Source organism: Atta colombica, unplaced genomic scaffold (assembly GCF_001594045.1).
Source record: "Atta colombica isolate Treedump-2 unplaced genomic scaffold, Acol1.0 scaffold254, whole genome shotgun sequence".
Classification (NCBI taxonomy): domain Eukaryota; kingdom Metazoa; phylum Arthropoda; class Insecta; order Hymenoptera; family Formicidae; genus Atta; species Atta colombica.
In genome coordinates this window covers 1,020,644-1,028,689 of record NW_017259353.1, presented here as the reverse complement: position 1 = coordinate 1,028,689, position 8,046 = coordinate 1,020,644, and positions in this window count along the sequence as shown.

Below are 8,046 nucleotides of genomic sequence, written 5' to 3'. Positions count from 1 at the left end.
TGAAAGATACTAACTTTTTGCATTTTGCGTTATTTTCTATTTTTAATATATCTCTCGACTCGAAAAAATAGAAAAATAGAAATCAACGTTACTTAAGAGATATATTTATAAATTAAATTTATAACAGCTAATTACAATTTATAATAGACACAAAAATTACGTTATATATTATTACGGAGAATAATTCATTTGAAATATTAAAAAATATTGCAATATTTAAAAAAAAATAAAAGACAAAATGTTAATATCGATCAGTGATCGATCGCTGATTACATCAAGAATACATTTCTTGTAAATTCAGATCGCATCAATTGCAAAGTTAATCGGAACAGTGCAATTCGAGGGTGAACTCTCGAGATGAAATAAAATTTGCCGGGAAGGGGGTACTGTAATTTTTTTATTGTGAGATCTTTATTGATTTTTTGACGTTAGTGCGAGGAGACTGTATAAGTTGATATTTATTCGACCATTTGTTTCGCATGCGTCGATTAATCTAACGTGAATATCCCACGATTTCAAGGACTCTTGTGAAATATACTCAGGATAAATGGAGAAAGTGCATTCGTGATTCGTTGTGACTAGACATTCCATGAAAAAGCGTTGCATTCGTTTCGTTCCTAAAGTGAAGTGTGTCGAAGTTGGTTTTTTCAGCGATTTTTATCCGGGCGAAGAACCTTTTGCGGTGAGAAATAATAATTGATGAATATAACGATATGTAAGCGATATGAAAGTGAATGGACTGATGACTGTTTTTGTTACGAATGATGATTAACACTTTCTACTTTAATCGTCTAGCTACCTGCAAATCGATTACCTGTTACTGTAACTTCTCTTATTGCGTAGATATTTCCACAATACGCAGTGCGATGTCAAATTAATCGGACATTTTATAAGATTGTAACTTTATAATGATGTAACACATTTATGTTAATTACATTTATTAAAAATAAGATTTTTTTTACTTACAAGTCTATCTAAAATTATATCATTTTTAATATACTCGAAATGATATGTAATTTTTTAAATTATATTTTTTTATGATTTATAAAAACAGTTTATAAAAAACTTGAATAATGTATTTGCAAACATTTGTATATAAATATTATTAAGCACCAAAATTTGCTACAACTGAAAATAGAATTATTTCTTCTATTACATTTTTTTATGTTATATTTAAATGTTTTTTAAATGTAAATAATCTCCGATTAGCATGATTGTCGATTGGCGTGTCGAAGTACGGCGGAAACGTACTATATTTTGCATATCTCCCGCACTTGTCTTTGAAAAAAAAAACAGCATCAAGATCACCAGCCCTTAAAAGTTGCAACTGTGACCAAAAATTGTAAATAGCACGTAGATCGTATCACGGCTAGTCTAAGCGTATAAATATATACATATGAATAAATCGAAACTATAAATATTATAAATAGAGAGGGCACATAATGTATGCGGCATAGAGTCGACTAATGGTAGCTCGCATGCCGTGGCCTCACCAAGAAGTTATTATATTCTTCCCTTTTTCTCGCTATCAAAATTTTTATTGTTGTACCATTAATATCATTATGTAATTATTGTAATTAGAGACTTGCTATTAATATTATTGTCATTATTATTATTAACAATAAACGCTGTTACCATTTGTAAACGCTTCTTCTAGCAATCTCTTTTCCTTCTTTAACCTTTCAATACATTTATATTAAAAAATATTTTTCTTTTATTATTTATTTTATTGCAATACATAATTCTGTACACGGTACAGAACTAGCATAAAAAATAATGAGTAATAAATTAAAAACAAAAGAAAATTATAAATATTTTACTTAGTTGATAAAAAATAATTTTCTTGATAATATATTGATGTCATCAACATTAAAGATTCGTAATTCCATTGAAGTGAAAAAGAATTAGAAGTAAAAAAATAATCATATTGCGGAATATATACTTACATCTTAATTTATATGACCTTTCACTTTTCAAGTCAATAGCTCGATTAATCAAGGTCTCTGAATCTGGCACTGCCGGATCACGATCGTCTCAGCTTCACTCGCTGTAATTCAGGGTTAAACGGCCGTGCCAATTAAGCAGACTACCCTGAAGAACCCCTTAACAGCCCAATATGTTTTCTGACGGAGAGAGTTTCCCTGAATTTGCCCACTCTCCCTTCTATTCGCGCGCTCATTATTTCGTGCAGGGATGTACGAGTGCGATGTTAGGGCGGACGTGAGATTTTCCGTAAGCTCGTTTACAGCTACCATCGTCTACACCAATCGTACAGGACGTTGTCGCGGAGATAAAGGATAAGGCAGAGAAGAGAGAAGAAAGACAGAGAACGTCGAAAAATTTATCTACGAGAGAGATAGGCAAGGAGAAAGATAAATAGAGAGCGAGACAGAGACGGTGGAGGGACATTACAGCACAGACTGCACGACACCATGACGCAGCCACGGGAGCAGATTGGACAGTTATTGCATTCTGGGTAAGATTAATTGATATGGGGACCAGTGGGTGGGCCGAAGGGCGCGCGGCTATGTCAGCGCTTAAACCTTGTCTCAGGCTGTACGAATTGGGGATGAGAGAGCGGTGATTAACCGATTGCACCGTGAACCGAGTGGAACCGAAAACCATCCCTCCCGCGTACTTCCTAATAGCCATTGAGTAATAGAGAGCCGTCCATTATTAAATAGCATCAAGCCGCGCGAAGACGTACGTGAGACATCATCATGTGGATCAAGCACTTGTAAAGCAGCAGCTTTAATGCTATAAACTTTAATGCTGCTGCTTTAATGTAGTAGTAACTTAAGTTATTACTACACTAGCATTAAATTATACTGAGAAAAAATATTCTAAATTTGAATAAATATTTATTTGAATATTGCCAACTAAACATTTACTTACAATAAATAAATATTTACTTAATAAAAAAGAAGTAATTATTAAATCAAATTATACTATTTTCTGTACCAAATAAATTTTATTTTTATATTTAATAAATATTTATTGAAATTTAGGATAATTTTTTCCTAGTGTAATAAATTTTTAAACGTTTATTTATATTCTATAAAGATTTAATAGTTTACATCACACCTGATGTCTAAAAATTATTTCTGAATCTTGAAACATCAACTTCTTCCTACCGATGCGACGCAAAGATAGTAAAAAGTCAATAAGTTGGAACGCAGTAACAAAATCGTCCGTAACGATCTGCGCGCGGTGTTGAAAATTGTCCGAACAATTTTGCGAAGTACCGTGCAATCGTAATACCTCGTGTTATTGGTACCGCCCCGTCGCGAGTACCAATAGCGAATATTCCTGGCTATCACAATTTCTGCGACGCCACTTTAACGCGTAGTGGCTGTATTCGGTTCCCGTATCGCCTACGCTCCTCCTCATCGTATCCTCGCGGAGAACAGCCGTCCAGAACTGTATCATCTCGTGTAGCTGCCGACTATGGAACGTTCAAATACGTTTTAGAGGACAACTCCATATACTCGTCGTATATGCGGATACACCTTATGACTATTAAGGTATTCACGGCCCCTCCGAGGACGCCCCAGTTTGAAATATGGCGACTCGGGTCACCGTCAGCATATACCGCCAGTCAGAGATGCCGCTATCTCGCATCGTCGTTCTCCTCCTTCTGTCGTTTTCAATCCCCTCTCTCTCCATCGCGACTCCGTTTTTCCTTTTTCCGTTATTCCTTTCCTCGTGTATCTTGTATACACGTACACCTTCGGTGGAGTGTCGCAAGATGGAAGAAGGCCGCATCCCTTATACCGCGGTTTTCCATATTATTTACAACCCCCGTCCTGCATGTTGCCCCCGCAATAACTCGGTCTGGATCCGCGAACGCGCGAGCGTGTCGCCAAATTGGTGGAAACTGTACGAGGACGTCATAACCTGTCCCAGTCCGTGACAACTCTGAGTGATGTAGTGGCACAAGGATCCGACATACGGATGTTGTCCGTTAGAAGGGAAATATGATTGCGCGAAAATTTTTTAGGGTTGATCTTGATAGTTTCACTGAGACTTAAAGACGTATATTATAGTCAGCTATTGATTAAAAATATCGCGATTAAAAGTTGGATACCATATTATTTACGATTAGCAAAAATAACGTTACAAAATGTTTTATATTATAGAAAATATTATATGCACGACGATGAAATGATAATTAACTAGTAAATAAATTTTATCGATACATTTATAATTATTTTTTAATTTTGTTAAAAAGTTAAAGCTAAAGTTAAAAATTAAAGACCCATATTAAACGATTTTATTTAAATTACTCATTATATTTATTTAATTAAATCTGTCTCTCTTTTACATTTATCAATTAATACTAAATCAATTTACGCTGAATGCTTTGTTGACTTGTGCTATTATAATTAATTTAGTTAACAATTCTTTTAAACTACTTTAAAAATAATAAATGTAATTGTGTCAGTTTTCATATTTTTTCTTCTCATTATCACACATATCAGATACACAAATAATATCTACGCATTCATAAATAATACATTCTCTTAATGCAAATATCTTTTTATTTAAAAATATTATTACTACATTTTTTACTATTCGCAAAATATTATACGCAAATTTTTACGATGTTACGTTATTTTTTTCTCGTTCTTTATTCTTCTGCGTGTCAGTTTCCAAGCTAACACGTGATCGGATAACGAAATCTCATTTCGCGCAAATGCGTTCTGGATGCTGCGTGGATTTGCATGTCAGTTGCATTTGCACAGGTCAACCGGATTAAAAAATATCGATGTCCAATTATCGTCGGACACAGAGCGACTAATGGAATTTTTGAGAAGGAGATTAGGGAATTCGCGTTCATGGTTCATGTAATTTTCGTGAGTTGCGTGCCGCGAGCTAATTCGTTCCACGCACGGATCGTGACGGAGATATGTTCCTTCCGTTGACGGAAACGTATAGGAACAAGCGCAATTTTGCTTACAATCACTTACAGTTAAAGCTATATAGGTCAGGTAGTAACTAATTCGCGCATGCACGCTCCCTCGTCAATTCGTTTGACGCAGCCAAACGGCTGAATCGGTTTATGATTTTGTAGAAATTATCAGACATTTTCGAATATATCTGAAAGTTAACTATGCTACTAAATGACAATCCCTCTTTTTTTTCTTTATTTTTTAATTTTTTTTGTTTTTGTAAATAGTCCGACATTTTCAGTCGATCAGGCGACAGGCTGTCACGGATGCAGCCATTTATCAGTAGGCTTCTCTAATAACGAGGCGACTCTCTCTTTCTTTCGTGTACCGCACGACTTTAAACAAATAGCTCGACATGGAAAATAGAAAGAGGAAAACAAATGGTCGCTTACGCCTGCAAGGAAGAAAAGGGCACGTCGCGCGTTTCAGCGATCAATCAAGCGTCTCCGGCTGGACTTAATACAGTCAGAGATCGATTGAATTCTGACTGCATAGGTCCGTATAACGTTTTCGTGAATTTTCTTATATTTTCATATATTTTCTTATATATTCATAAACTTTCTCATAATATTGTGATTAAAAAGAAATATGAAAGAAAAAAAAATTGTTATATTTGTTTCATTAAAATTATTTGTACTTTATTATTCAAATAAAGCATTTGTAATTAAAGATTTGTATGTAATTAAAGTTAGATTTTATTAAGATCAAATTAATATTAAAATTAAAATCAATTAAATCGATTTAGATGGAAATTAAAAAGTTTATGAAAGATGTTTTTGTTCAGAAAACATAAATTTTCGAAAAACAAGAAAAACAAGTAGAAATAGCCTGCATTTAACGCGAGATTGCCATTTCTAATTGACTATAAAGTCTTCTAGTAAGACTTTGGAAATCAACAAGAACTCATGAATAGGCTTGGCGATTCGCACGAAGGTGATGACGACGATCCCATGGGCGTCCGATTCATTACCCATCCTGAATAAATGATCATCCACGGTCGTGGGTGGCTATCCACGGGAATGCTAGCCAGAGAATACTTCGGAAAAGTGATTATTCGTCGATGCTATGTCGTCCTCAGCAAAATCGACCCCCAAGGACATGCATCGTGCTACGCTGAAGCAACCGTGGCATCGTGTATTTCTTTCGGTTGCATCATTGATGAGAAGGATCAACGAATTCTCCCCACCTTTTCTCGATACCTTAGCTTTCGATTCTTCATATGATGTTTTACGCGATACAATAGTGTTACACTGACGTGAATATTAAAATAAGTTAGATAATCATTCAATGCATAAAAAAATGGATAAAAATAATACATTAAAAAAAATTTTATTTTAACTATATTTAATTTTTCAAAAAGATTGCTCATTTAAATATTTTTACTTTTAACTCTAAGACAAAAATAAATTCACAAAAAATAAATTCTCCTCAGAGAAATAAAATTATTTTCTCAACGTTACATGGTAATTTATATGATTGTTTCTATTTAATAAGCTATTGTTATTATTATTGTTATAATTATTATATAAGTACGAGACAATTTCCTATTTTATATTTTAATTTCTGCCGATTTTATATCACTAATTATAATTATATTTAAAAATCTTATTCAATATAGATTCCTGATAAGTTCAATCATGTAAGCAACTATTTGATATTTCTCATCCTTGGATCGTAATTTTTTCCAGCTATTCACATTTATCGCTCCCACGCGTAACATCTCATCGACAGTGCAAATGGAAATATAATCATCCCTCCTTCTACTTCGTGGTACTGTGCATAATTTCGTGTTTCGACCTCGTCGATGTCGCGGACCGTATCGCCGCCTGGACCACGTAGCAGCCGTAACTCAGTTTCCAAACGGATCGTCTCCTAGGAATACTTTATGCGTACTACACGTCATTCCAACCGCCTAGTTCGAAAAGATGGAGGTTGTCGTGGATGGGGTGGTAGGGACCACGGAAGACACGAATCCTTAAGTATTCTACGCGTCGTGCGGGACTAGTGCATCGGTCTTAAGATGGCGGCAAGGGAGGAGGGTTCGCGAGATAGGACTGCGCCGATACCCTTTCGCCGGGAGAGGAAACGATGGTAGGAGGTCCTTGGGTAATCATATAAGGATAGCTAGAGTCGCGCGAGGAAGATCGGGTATCAACTTTTGATCCTCCGATATCTCCAGCAGCCTGGCGGGCCCCTTCCAACCAAGGAGGAATGTGTCTGTATTCAAACGGCTCTAACTCGATATAAGCGATGCTCCCAGAGGCATCCTTCCGCTGAGGAGAACGGAGAGGATGAGTTGGAGGACACCAGACCCTCCCTACCTTGTCGCTCACGCCCATCCCCTCGGATCTTCGGAAATAAGAGTATCCCGTATAGCCGGTGCCTCCAATCGAATTTACATCCCGACTGCTTTACTCCCATCCCCGAAGACGCGGAGGTGGATCCTCGACTTCACCAAAGTGCTATGATCCCGCAGGCGTATAGCGTCCACGAAAATGGCACTGTGGTCCACTATGGCACTTTCAAGCATATGCGATGAAATATCGAATGGAAACGAATGTTTTGATAAATAGTTCCTTAGAGAATAACTGATGCATATGTTAATGTAAAAATATAAAAATTTATTATAGTTTTGGAGACTCTATTTTATGCATAATAAAACAAACATATATAGATAACAATAGTTTAAAAGCTTAATTATCCGTTATGAATATTGAAATTATGAGACAGTAAATTTATTTCTAAATTACTTTGTAACTATTGCAATGATAAAATAAATTAATAACTTGATTGTTAAATCTTGACTTATATTCAGCCCTATTTAAACAGCAATTATTAGTTATTTTTTAAATTTTTAGATATGTAATACTATCCTAATATTATCAGTATCGACAATATTAATATTAATTCTCATTTCAGAATAAAACGTTTATAATTGGCTTTATCGATAATAACTTTCAAATGAGATATTTGCAAAATAAAAGTTTTAATTTTATTAAGATTTTTTATTTTGTATTAATAAGTCAATAATTATAAATTAATTTTTATTTATTTGTTTATTTATTTTTATTTATAATTTAATATAATTTATAAT